Source organism: Scyliorhinus canicula, chromosome 16 (assembly GCF_902713615.1).
Source record: "Scyliorhinus canicula chromosome 16, sScyCan1.1, whole genome shotgun sequence".
Classification (NCBI taxonomy): domain Eukaryota; kingdom Metazoa; phylum Chordata; class Chondrichthyes; order Carcharhiniformes; family Scyliorhinidae; genus Scyliorhinus; species Scyliorhinus canicula.
The window spans coordinates 106,722,171-106,735,189 of NC_052161.1; positions in this window are offsets into that span (position 1 = coordinate 106,722,171).

A 13,019-nucleotide genomic window follows, 5' to 3' on the forward strand; every position below is an offset into this window, starting at 1 on the left:
AGGGAGGCCTTCGGGGTCCTCGGGGGGCACGGGGGGGATCTGGCCCCAGGGAGTGCCCCCATGGTGGCCTGGCCCACGATCGGGGCCCACCGATCCGCGGGCGAGCCTGTGCCGTGGGGGCACTCTATTCCTCCGTGCCGGCTGGTATAGCAGTCCGCGATGGCCGGCGCGAAGATGAACCCCCCCTTTGCATGCATTGGATGACGCCAGCACACGCTGGCGCTCCCGCACATGCGCCAACTCGCGCCGGCCGGCGGAAGCCCTTCGGCGCCGGTTGGCATGGCGCCAAGCCCCTTCGGACATTGCTGGAACTACTATGACTCCTGTTGTTTATGAACGGCAGGAGGTGTTTCCCACTTATACAATGCGCGGCCATGGGCCCAGCCTGTTGGGTCGGGACTTGATGCGCCATTTGCGGCTGCAGTGGCAGCACATCCTCCAAACAGTTTCTGGAGGGTTGACTGAGGTGCTAGGACGGTACCCAGATGTATTCCAGCCTGGTTTGGGGGAAGTAATAGGGGCCGTAGCACGTATCCAAGTCAAACCAGGATCCACGCCTCGTTATTTCCGGGCGCGCCCGTGCCTTACACCTTGCTCGAGAAGGTAGAAGGGGAGCACACTAATTTGGTGACTTTGGGTATTATCAGTCCTGTCCGTTTCGCTGACTGGGCAGCACCAATTGTACCTGTAATGAAGCCAGATGCCACAGTTCGCTGTGCGGTGACTATAAACTTACAGTGAATACAGCTTCCCGGCACGTCCTTTATCCAATGCCTCGCATAGAGGATCTCTACGCGAAGCTTGCAGGTGGACTCTCGTTCATGAAATTAGATATGAGTCACGCCTACCTACAGTTGGAATTGGACCCTGCCTCCCGGCCATATGTAATGATTAATAAACACCAGGGCCTGTATGAATATACAGGGTTGCCCTTTGGGGTATCCTCTGCCTGCGCTATTTTTCAACACGTCATGGAGGGCATTTTGTGAGGTTTACCACGTGTCGCTGTCTACTTAGACGACATATTGATTACAGGGACATCGGAGCAGGAACATTTAGAAAATTTGGAGGCTGTCCTCAGATGTTTTTCAGAGGCTGGAGTCCGTTTACGTCGCACAAAGTGCATCTTTCAGGCGAAGGAAGTAGTCTACCTGTGTTATTGGGTGGACCGCGAAGGTTTGCACCCCGTCGCAGAGAAAGTGCGCGCGATTCAACAGGTCCCCGCCCCGACTGACACTTCGCATCTTTGTTCTTTTCTTGGCCTTGTAAACAATTATGGGAAGTTCCTCCCCAATCTGGCAACTACACTGGCCCTGTTGCACCTTCTGCTAAAGAAGAATCACACCTGGGTTTGGGGTTAGCCCCAAGAAACAGCTTTCCGGCGGGTAAAACAACAATTGTCGTCATCTGGGTTACTGACCCACTATGATCCTGGAAAGCCTTTGCTCATCACATATGATGCATCCCCGTATGGTATTGGGGCCATCCTATCTCACAAGATGGAAAATGGGGCCGAGCGGCCGATAGCTTTCGCCTCCCGCACATTGACTGCAGCGGAAAAGAAATACACGCAGATCGAGAAGGAGGGCCTGGCGGTGGTCTTTGCGGTGAAACACTTCCACCAGTACGTGTATGGCCGTCGCTTCACTATCGTGACTGACCATAAGCCTCTGCTGGGACTTTTCCGAGAGGATAAGCCAATACCGCCCTTTGCTTCTGCATGGACCCAGTGCTGGGCTCTGTTACTCGCTGCCTACGAGTATTCTCTGGAGCACATACCGGGAACCCAGATAGCGAATGCCAACGCACTGAGCCGATTGCCTTTATCGACCGGCCCCATGTCGACTCCCACGACCGGTGAGGTGGTTGCAACCCTAAATTTTATGGACACCTTGCCTGTCACGGCATCACAGATCCGTGAGTGGACCCAGATGGAGCCAGTCCTGTCAAAGTTTCGGCACATAGTCCTGCATGGTGGGCAGCATAGACAGCTCCCAGGCGAGTTGCGGGCATTTTCCTCCAAGCTGTCAGAATTCAGCATGGAAGACGGTATCCTCTTGTGGGGGACGCGTGTGATTGTCCCGGGAAAAGGACAGGAGCTGATACTAAGAGACTTGCACAATGGGCATCCAGGTGTGACCAAAATAAAAATGTTGCCCGGAGTTATGTCTGGTGGCCAGGCCTCGACACCGACATTGAGAAGGTGGCCCAAAACTGCTCCATTTGCCAGGAGCATCAGAAGCTTCTGCCGACCGCGCCCCTACATCACTGGGAATGGCCAGGGCGGCAGTTTGCGCACGGTGACCCAGTGTTCGTTCGGAATTTTGCTGGTGATGACCAGTGGGTCCCTGGCATAATCTTTCGCAAAACGGGATCCTTCTCTCACCAGGTGCAAGCCCGGGGTCGTCTCTAGTGCAAGCGTGTAGACCACATTCGGTCCAGAAGACCATTCCTTCCAAAGATTCCCAGCTTCCGGAGCTCATTTCTACAGCCAGAGAGACCAGGCACAGTGGAAAGTATTCCTCACAATTTTCCTCTGGTGCCGCACTCAAAGCCTGCGCAGGTCGTTGCAGAACCGCGTGGAGATAGAGACGCCGAGATGACGGAGGCAGCGGACTCCGACTCTGAGATGGAGACACAGGACGCCTCAGAGGGGGAATCATCGGGCCCACGGGCCGTGGATGTACAGCCGTTACGCCATTCATCACGGAAGCGCCGTTCTCTGACTCGTTACATGCCACCCGATCCAGTGCCTCGTGCAAATAGTGCCCGGCCTGCGGCAAAACTAGTCCGACACCGTCCTTCACCAGGGTCTTCAGTAGATTCCTTGGACTTTGGGGGGGAGGAATGTTATAACCTGCCTGCTTATCACTGGCTGGGAACTAATGGCAATCCCACAATCCTTTGGGAGTATGAGCTTCCCCAATGAGGGGGGCAAAGAAATCATTAGCAGATTCCCTGCATAAATAAAGCTAGCCAGTTTGGAACCGGCTAGAGGAGAGTGAACAGCAACGAGTTGCTGCTGCTGTTGTGTATATATGTTGTTGTAAATAAATGTTATTTCTTTCTATCCTTCAACTCGTGCTGGATTTTGTTGTGGCCCTCACAAAAGTAGCCCTGTCCATCACGCAAACCAGCCTCCCATCCATTGACTATATCTATAAATCCTGCTGCCTCAGAAAGGCAGCCAGCATAATAAAGGACCCCACGCACCCCGGACATGCTCTCTTCCACCTTCTTCCATCAGGAAAAAGGTACCAAAGTTTGAGGTCACCTACCAACCGACTCAAGAACAGCTTCTTCTCTACTGCTATCAGACTTTTGAATGGACCTACCTCGTATTAAGTTGATCTTTTCTCCACATCTTGCTATAACTGTAACATTATATTCTGCAGTCTCCCCTTCCTTCCCTATGTACGGTATGCATTGTTTGTACAGTATGCAAGAAACAATACTTTTCACTGTATACTAATACATGAGACAATAATAAATCAAATCAAATCAAAATCAAAAGTTAGAGTGTGTGTGTGAGTTCATGTGTGAGTATTTGAGTGTGTGTGGGAGAGTGCAAGTGAGAGTGAGTGTTTAAGTGTGTGTGTGTTCTGTGAGAGTGTTTGTGTGTGTGCATGTGAGAATGTTTCTTTGAATTAATGTATGTGTGTGAATGTGAGTGTGTGTGATCTAGTGCATGAATTGGGGGTCGGTTATCTCATTTGCCTGGATGGCTGGTTCATGATGCGGAAGGTTGCCAGCAGCACAGGTTCAATTCCCATACCAGCTGAGGTTATCCATGAAGGCTCTGCCTTCTCAGCTTTTCCCCTCGCCTGAGGTGTGGTGACCCTCAAGTTAAATCACCACCAGTCAGCTGTCTCTCAAAAGGAGAGAGCAGCCTTTGGAACTAGTGGATTATGGCGACTTTCAGTGCATGAACTGCAAAAAGTGCCGGTGCAGCAAATCATTAGCAAGGCTAATAGACGTTATCTTTATTGCGAAGGGAAAATTAATACAAGAGTAATGAGATTATGTTTCAATTATGCAGGGTATTGGTGAGACCAGACCTCGAGTATTATGTACAGTATTGGTCTCCTTATTTAAGGAAGGATGTAGATGTATAGAGAGCAGTTTAGAGAAAGTTTTACTGGATTAATATCAGGGTTAGCAAGTCCTCTTAAGAGGAAAGACTGGACAGGCTAAGCTTGTAGTTGCTGGAGTTTAGAAGGGTAAGAGGAGACTTAATTGAAACATATGAGATTCTGAGGGAACTTGACAGGGTGGATGTGGAAAGAATGTTTCCTCTTGTGGGAGAATCTGGAACTTTGGTTCCCTATTCCGGGGTCATCTATTTAGGATAGAGATGAGGAAAAACATTTTCTCTCAGAGGGTCGTGAAACTTTGGAATTCTCTTCCCCAAAATGCGGTTGAGGCAGAGCCTTTGAATAGTCTCAAGGCAGAAGAAGACAGATTCTTGATAAGAAAGGGGGTGAAAGGTTATCGGAGTGGGCAGGAATGTGAAGTTGAGGTTAAAATCAGATCATCCATGATCTCATTGAATGCTAGAGGATGCTCGAGGAGCTGAGTAACCTACTCCTGCTCCTAGTTCGCATGTTCAAATGGCCAATATCAACCAACGTCACTAAAATAGATGCCTAGCCATTATTACATGACTGCCCGAGCTGGCTGCGTGCAAATTGGCCTTTGCATTTCTACACTGCAACAGTGAAAACACTTAATTGTTCTCAAGTATTTGGGTTGTCTTCAGCAAGTAAGAGGCATTACTAATGTACGTTCTTTCTTTCTGGGAGCCTGCAGTTTGCAGACGTCAGGGAGGACTGAAGGAAGTACAAAGTAGCACCTGTTTGAAGTCTGAGAAGAGAATAATTTGGAACAGGAGACAGTCTGACAAGTCTTAATTTCTAAGTAAAACAGGGTAGGGGAATTCCTTTAAAGGTCCACACACATCCCCACTTGGGTAAATCAACTGATCAGCAAGATTTGTAGAAATGACCAATACGTTAGTTATCTCTGGTGCCAGCCAGACTGATAGACAGCCCAGCTAACTGAACATGCAATAGTTGTTTGTGTTCCTGCATGGCCAGCATCAGTACAGTGATCATATTGTCTGATGTGAGGCTGTACTGCTCTCACATCAAGCTTCTCACAAAAGTGCAGTTTTGACAGTCGCCAAGATATGGCTGAAATGGTCATGGATTTTTCACCTGATTGTTTATTAAATGAGAAAGAGAATATAATAAATCATCATTCCTGCCTTCACGGGTTGCTGTAGAGGATATTAACTTGACAAACCCTACAAAAAACATACAGTGAAGTCCCATTTATCACAATCAAACTGGAGCTGTCAAAATTCAAGGATCACATCAATTCTTTCATGAATAATTTGAATCAGACCATTATTTTGAGCAAACTCTGGATTTATGAAAAAGCTCCGTACAAGAATTATAATGCAATTTGCACAGTGAGGCTGATGTATAAATATTCATGAGGGCTGCAAGACTATCACGAAGAATATAACTATTCATGAAAGTAATGTTTCAAATTCCTTCCTCTAATTTTGATTCCGCTGCTGATGTGTATGAACTTTTTGTTGATGTGTTAGTCTCAACAACAGTGTGATTTATTTTCAAAACCAATTAAAAATGATTGGCTTTGGTATTATAAATATTGCTTTCCATGCTCTGTGGTGAGCCGTGGCAAGGGGCCATTATTTACCCGAAACCTAGATTAGACTGTGAATGCTGGCACACCATTTGGCAGCATCGGATTTGGCTGGATTGTGTCCTGAGTGAACGTCCACACGCATGCAAATAGCCAGCAGGTGTCTCCAAACGGTGATCAGGATTCTGAATTCCACAAAAAAGACCTAAGCACAAAACAGTGCAGAAAATATTGAAAAGGCATCCAGCAGCTCAGGCTGAAAGCAGATAAGCTCCCATTTTGGGTGTAATTCTTTGCCAGAATTGAAAGGGATTACAGCTCAATAAGGAGGAAGAGAATAAGGCGGAAGAGGCCACGTACACAGGGAAAGAAGATTGAGCTTCCTCCTACTTAGGTGGAGAACAGGGGATGGGTTAAAGAACAGAAGTGAAGATAACCTAACAGAAAAGGAAGTATAGTGATAGAAGTAAAAGACATTAACGAAACCCACAGAGCCTCTGTGTAGTTAGCATTGAATGCACTGCCTGGAACCGAGGTGAATGCAGGTTTAATCGAGGCATTTGGGATGATTATTTGAATAAAAGGGGCACGGCTAAAAGGCAGGACCATACTAAGCGATAAGACGCATTCAGAGGGCCAGTGCAGACACGATGGGCTGAATAGCCTCCTTTTGCACTGTAACAGTCCTGTGATTCTGAGAGGGAAGCATGAGAATTTGACATTGTGGAGCCAACTCCAATGGACCAGCTGCAGGATTTCACAGCCGTTCCCGCCAGCGGGATCTTCTGGCTCCGCCAGGAAAAGTTTATAGGAGAAAATCAAAACTGAAACAAAAGAATGCTACATTTAAATGGATAGTGCTGAAGACACGATCAAGAAAACCAGCTCAGAAGAATTGCAAAAGACAACAGTATAAGGGAGCTAGATTATTAAGCATGGTGAAGTTGCGGTGCCATAGGGTAATCACTCTGCTGCATTTCCCAGCGACGGGGTGTGTGAACAATGGGAAGATCCCGCTGCCGGCCAATAGTGGGCTGCGTCCGCTGTCGCGAAACAGGCCGCGGGAGGACAGAAAATCCCCCTCCTGGGATTTTCTGCCCGAAAGAGAAAGGCAGGCTGAACCAGCAATGGTCAAATAATTAAACACTGACTTCAAACATGTATGGGAAAGCAGCATCTCCCCATTGCCAGTTTCAAGGATGTCAGCCACGGCTGAGCAATAACACTATTTCCTCAGAGTTAGAAACTTGTGGGCTTTCCAGAGACCTTGTAATGTTCTCTGTGTGCACAGATGGCGAGGCCTTTGTAGTTGAAGTGATCAGAGAACATACTGCTTTGTAAATGAACAAAACTGTTTATTAATTAATAAAATCACTAAAGGGTTTCAATGATGTGGGCAGCGAGGTAGCACAAGTGGATAACGCTGTGGATTCACAGCGCCAAGGTCCCACGCACGATTCCCCGCTGGATCACTGTCTGTGTGGAGTCTGCACGTTCTCCCCGTGTCTGCGTGGGTTTCCTCCGGGTTCTCCGGTTTCCTCCCACAGCCCAAAGAAGTGCAGGTTAGGTGGATTGGCCACAATAAATTGTCCTTAGTGACCAAAAAGGTTAAGAGGGGTTATTGGGTTACGGGGATAGGGTGGAAGTGAGGGCTTAAGCGGGTTGGTGCAGATTCGATGGGCTGAATGGCCTCCTTCTGCACTGTATATTCTATGTTCTATGTAAGATTACAATAGGATATTACGGCTAAATACAAACAACTATGGTCAACTCTTATTAATAACTCTTGACTCAGGAGCTGCTTGATATGCAACTGCACTCTGTGCTTGTTGTCCAGACTCTGTCTCTCTGTGCTGTCTAGGAGATTCCCCCCTATCTCCATGAGGTCTGTCTTCCAGTACCTACTCCTGAAACCACGCCACCTGTGGTCGGATGCTAGAAGGTCAGTCTATGCATACGGCACCTATCTTTCCTTACAGTTCGGTTATTAAATTATACACAAATGATATTCACATATCATTACGAGTCGATCCAAGTATCCGAGTCGATATTTCTCCCCCAGTCAAAAACAATTAAAACAGGTGATCTGGTGTTGAATAATTAGGCTTTGGGGAACTTGCTGTTCACAAATTGGCTGCCGCATTTCTGCATTGCAACAAAATCGGTGCATTAAAAGTACTTAATTGGTTTTAAGGTGCCTTGGGGCTTCCTCAGGGCCAGGAAAAGTTTATAGGAGAAAATCAAAACTGAAACAAAAGAATGCTACATTTAAATGAATAGTGCTGAAGACACGATCAAGAAAACCAGCTCAGGAGAATTGCAAAAGACAACAGTATAAGGAGCTAGATTATTAAGCATGGTGAAGTCGCGGTGCCATAGAGTAATCAATTATAACCTCTACTGACGTTGATGGATCTAGTTGGCATTGTTGGCAGTTTGCAACATGTTTAGCCATTTCCCTAGGGAAAATTTAAAAAGCGGTTGTGATATAAGCTGCAAATTTTCTGGCTGTATGGATTTTTCTTTTGCATAGGATGTTAAACCAAACTCACCTGCTTGTTCTTAGGACTCACGTGAATTTTGAAGATTCCCTGAGGAGTGGGTTATCGCTGTGTTTCAGACAATTCTTTTCCCAACCAACATACTTGAAATAAAAATTTGAGATCGCAGAGACCGTTCCCTCCGAGACAATCTAGTCCACTCCTCCACCATACCCAGTACCTCTCCCATCACCCATGGCACCTTCCCATGCAATCGCAGAAGGTGTACATCTGCCCCTTTACCTCTTCCATGCTTAACATCCCAGGCTCAAAACACTCATTCCAGGTTAAGCAGCGTTTCACTTGCATCTCTTCCAATTTGTTCCACTGTATTTGCTGCTCGCAATGTGGTCTCCTCTATATCGGAGAGACCAAACTCAGACTGGGTGATCGCTTTGCTGAGCATCTTCGGTCTGTGCGCATTCAGGACCCTGACCTTCCTGTTGCTTGCCATTTTAACAAAAGACCCTGCTCCCATGCCCACATGTTTGTTCTTGGCCTGCTGCAATGTTCCAGTGAAGCTCAACCCAAACTGGAGTAATAACATCTCATCTTCCGGTTAGGCACACTACAGCCTTCCGGTCTGAACATCGAATTCAACAACTTCAGATGATCAGCTCTACCCCACCTCAACCCATTTGTTTTCATCCCATTTCATTTTAACTGTTTTTTACCATTTCTTCCACTCTTAATATATATTTAATTCCCCCCCCCCCCCAATCTTATCCACCTTTTCTTCACCTTTCGCCTCTTTGCTTCCCCCTTCCCCTCCCTCCACATTTACAGTTCATCCTCTGATGTTAGCTTCTCTGCTGTTTGATCTTTCACATCTTTTCTTCTCTCTGGGGACTGCCATTAACACTCTTTCCCATTGGTTTCTGTGGCCATTAGCACCCGGTTTCCCTGGGTTTCTGTGGCTATGACTCATCTTTCAGTCTCACTCCCACTTTCCCTGTCTGTTAGCTTTGACAAAGAGTCATCGGACTCGAAACGTTAGCTCTTTTCTCTCCCTACAGATGCTGCCAGACCTGCTGAGATTTTCCAGCATTTTCTCTTTCGTTTCAGATTCCAGCATCCGCAGTAATTTGCTTTAATACTTGACATAAAAGTTGAGCACCTATATAGCTGTTTGTGAAATGTGACTGATTCAGGATGATTCCAACATAACAGTCGCTAGGCCTCAAAACTAATTCATCGTGCAGGGTGCTTTGGACATTTTCACATTTGGACATGTTTATGTAAATGAACTATGAAGCTCAGAAGCACTCCACAGGCAGCAAGCCAAAAAGTAATACTGTTTGAATCCAAAACGCGACAAAATAGTCGGAGAGAAAAATCACACCAGATAGTAGAAAGTAGAGCGCATCAGATTCCAGGATGGAGAATATTGGCATTTGGCTGTTTGGAGCTAAATTCTTTCGGACGCCTACTTCTGCTCCTAAGTCTTATGGCCTTATAGTCTCTCCTAAAAGATCTGGCTCTGGGGTGTGCAGAATTGGTCACGGTGTTCCAGGTGTGGGTTGAACCAGGTTTTGTGTGTCTGGAATACAAACAGAAAATGCTGGAAAAACCCCAGCGGGTCCGGCAGCATCTGTGGAGAGAGAAATAGAGTTAACGTTTTGAGTCTTCTTCAGAGCTAGGTAGCCACCTAGACTCGAAACGTTAACTCTGTTTCTCTCTCCACAGATGCTGCCAGTGCTGCTGAACGCATCCAGCATTTTCTGTTTTTATTTCAGATTTCCAGCTTCCACAGTATTTTGCTTTGATTTTTGTGCCGCTGTCGCTGAACGCTGTGGCCTGTCATCTTTGAAAGGTAAAGGACACGGGGCGGAACATCAAAGAGCGAGAAAATAAAGTCAATTTATAAAGAACAGAGACTTAAGATTTATCACAGCTACCAGCAGAACAGGAAGTGTTAAAGGAACAGCTGAAGTATCTGCAGGTGACATGTCTGCGGACACTCAGTGCGAAATGCTGTTGTTCAACAAAAGCTGGGATATTTTCAGTCTAATAAAGGGAATAGATTCTGACACTTTTGTTCACATAAGGCCTGTGACTACATAAAAGGAATATCAATGCCCTCTATTTATACACAGCTGCCCGCGCTGATGGCCTCTCATTTATGACAAGTCACAATCTGTTGTGTCTTATTCACCCTCCTACTGATCTGTCACAATAGAATTATTGGGAATTGAAGCTTCCTGCGTGGTCTGTTCACATGCTGAAAGATGAACTGCTCGTCAGCAGCATGCAGACCAAGGATCTCTTTGCTTTGCTTCTTTCGCAATAAGGTCGCAATGTTGTATGACTCCTGAAAATTTTCTCTCTCTCGCTCACTGGCTGTTGCCGGGGCACAGTGTCATGCACATCTGAAATTCTGCATTCTTGCAGTATCAGCCAAATAAATCGCTGAATGTCAGTAGCCTATTCAACTGTGGGGGGCATTGTAGTCAAGCCTGACAAGTACTGTTGGATAATGGTCAGGATTGGGAACTTGTCGCAGATAATTCTTCAGCTATCCCAGGAATACCGAGGCCATGGGCTGGATTTTCAAGTCCCGCAGGAGACGGGGACGGAGGTAGCTGGGACTCCCAAAATACCAGGCAGCGACTGATATGATCGTTTCCCGATGCCATTCCCATGTCACCAGGGCAGAGCTGGGGTGCGAGAGCGGAGTCGGGGAAGCCTCAAGACCTCAACCAATCCCTGATTAAGGATCATTAAAATAGTTCAGTAGGTCATTTATAGCTCAAAAGATGGAAGATGTTGTGATTTCTTCAAGGGCTCAGGGGCTGCATGCACTATCTGGGGCAGATCGGAAAAGGAATGTGGGCATAGTGAACTGAGGCCGTTATGGTTGCCCCAGGGAATTACCGCTGCTCCACAAAAGAGTGAAGTGTGCAGAGCAGACTCGGTCATTGTCAAACATTGCCATTGGCACTGCGTAGGGGGCAGGGAGAGTGGACAGTAAGTGCTGGGCAATACAGGGACTAGTCACCCTCTTGGCTTCATGGGGGCATATCAGCAGCACAATGCGACAGTCACCAAGGAGGACAGCAGTTAGTATTGAGGATTTGAGTCTCAGATATTGAGCCCAGTGGTGATGAGGAAGAATACCATCCATGAATGGCAGGATGGACATGAATGCTATGCCCGCAGCATAGGTTTTCCCGATGAAGATGGAGCCAGCACAAGAAGAACCTCCTTCACATGTGGGCTCACTTTCAAGGCAGCTGCCATGACTCCTTCATCCTGCAGCAGTCCAGCTGTTGCAGCTCTTCACTTCAACCCCCAATGTCCATGGATGGTTCCTAATGTACATATCCCTCGAAGAGATGGCTACTTACCCCTCTATAGGAGCCCAAAACAGAGGCATAGAGGCACTTCAACCAAATCCATCTTCTCAACAGGAGACCAGTGAACCACATTGGATTTGGATTTGTTTTATTGTCATATGTACCGAGGTACAGTGAAAAGTATTGTTCTGCAAACAGTCCAGACAGATCATTCCATACATGGAAAAAAAAATAGGACATACATAAATACACAACGTAAATACATAGACACAGGCATCGGATGAAGCATACAGGAGTGTAGTACTACTCAGTAGAGAAGGTGTGTGAAGAGATCAGATCAGTCCAGAAGAGGGTCGTTTAGGAGTCTGGTAACAGCAGGGGAAGAGCTGTTTTTGATTCTGTCAGTGGACTCCTGAACATTGGACTTCTGAAGATGTGATTCTGGTACCTGGACCAGTTGGATGGTACCCTGCCATTTTCTCCTGCAAGGGTCTTATTCACTGCGCTGATCTACCCTGTCCCTTGAGGATGGTGAGGCCCTGGAGGAAGACAGCTCATTGGAAGAAGAGGATGTGCAAGGGAAAGAAGCAGGGGTTATAGTCGCACTGGGAGGTGACATGGAGCTCGTAGATCTCATCAGGTTTCTATTAATGTCAGGGACCATCTGATTCAGGAACATTACAACTGAAATCTTCGAACTCAGGATGAACAGTATGGTGCGGAACTCACTCTGAGGTGCCCGAGCTAACACCTCCATTGACCATGCAGCTTGGAACTTGCAAACTCTTGTCTTAGAATCATAGAATTCCTACAGTGCAGAAGGAGGCCATTTGGCCCACTGAGTCTGCACGGAACCCCTGAAAGGGCACCCTACCTATCCCCATAACCCCACCTAACCTGCACATCTTTGGATACTAAAGGGCAATTTAGCATGGCCAATCCACCTAATCTGCACATCTTTGGACTGTGGGAGGAAACTGGAGAGCCTGGAGGAAACCCACGTAGATACGGGGAGAAAGTGCAAACTCCACACAGACTCACAGAATCGAACCCGGGTCTCTGGCACTATGAGACAGAAGTGCTAACCATTGTGCTACTGAAGGCGGTTTTGCTAGTATTGTTGGGGAGCCCATGATCTCTTTCACAATGTTTTACCTCTTTCCTTGTCCCGCCATCAATAAAAGGATTCTCACATATGGGGCTTCAAGTGTCACTGTTTACATTGTGAAAGGGACACTGCACAGTTATACCATGAAGGTACCCACTCAGTGCTCCATGTGGCATATTGGCCTCCATACCCAGCCACTTCTACACAGTGTTCCCCTTGAGGCAGAAGTAAAGGCAGCCTACCCACTTGTCTTGGCTTAGGGTAGGTATTTGTGGGGACATCTCCAGAGTCTGCTGAACTTAGTGACATTGCAGGTGCATCCTCGGTCACTTGGCTCTGCTGCACAGATGCTGTGTCAAAGGAGCTGAGGAGGACCAAAGAGGACCTTGGTGACAGCCTCAG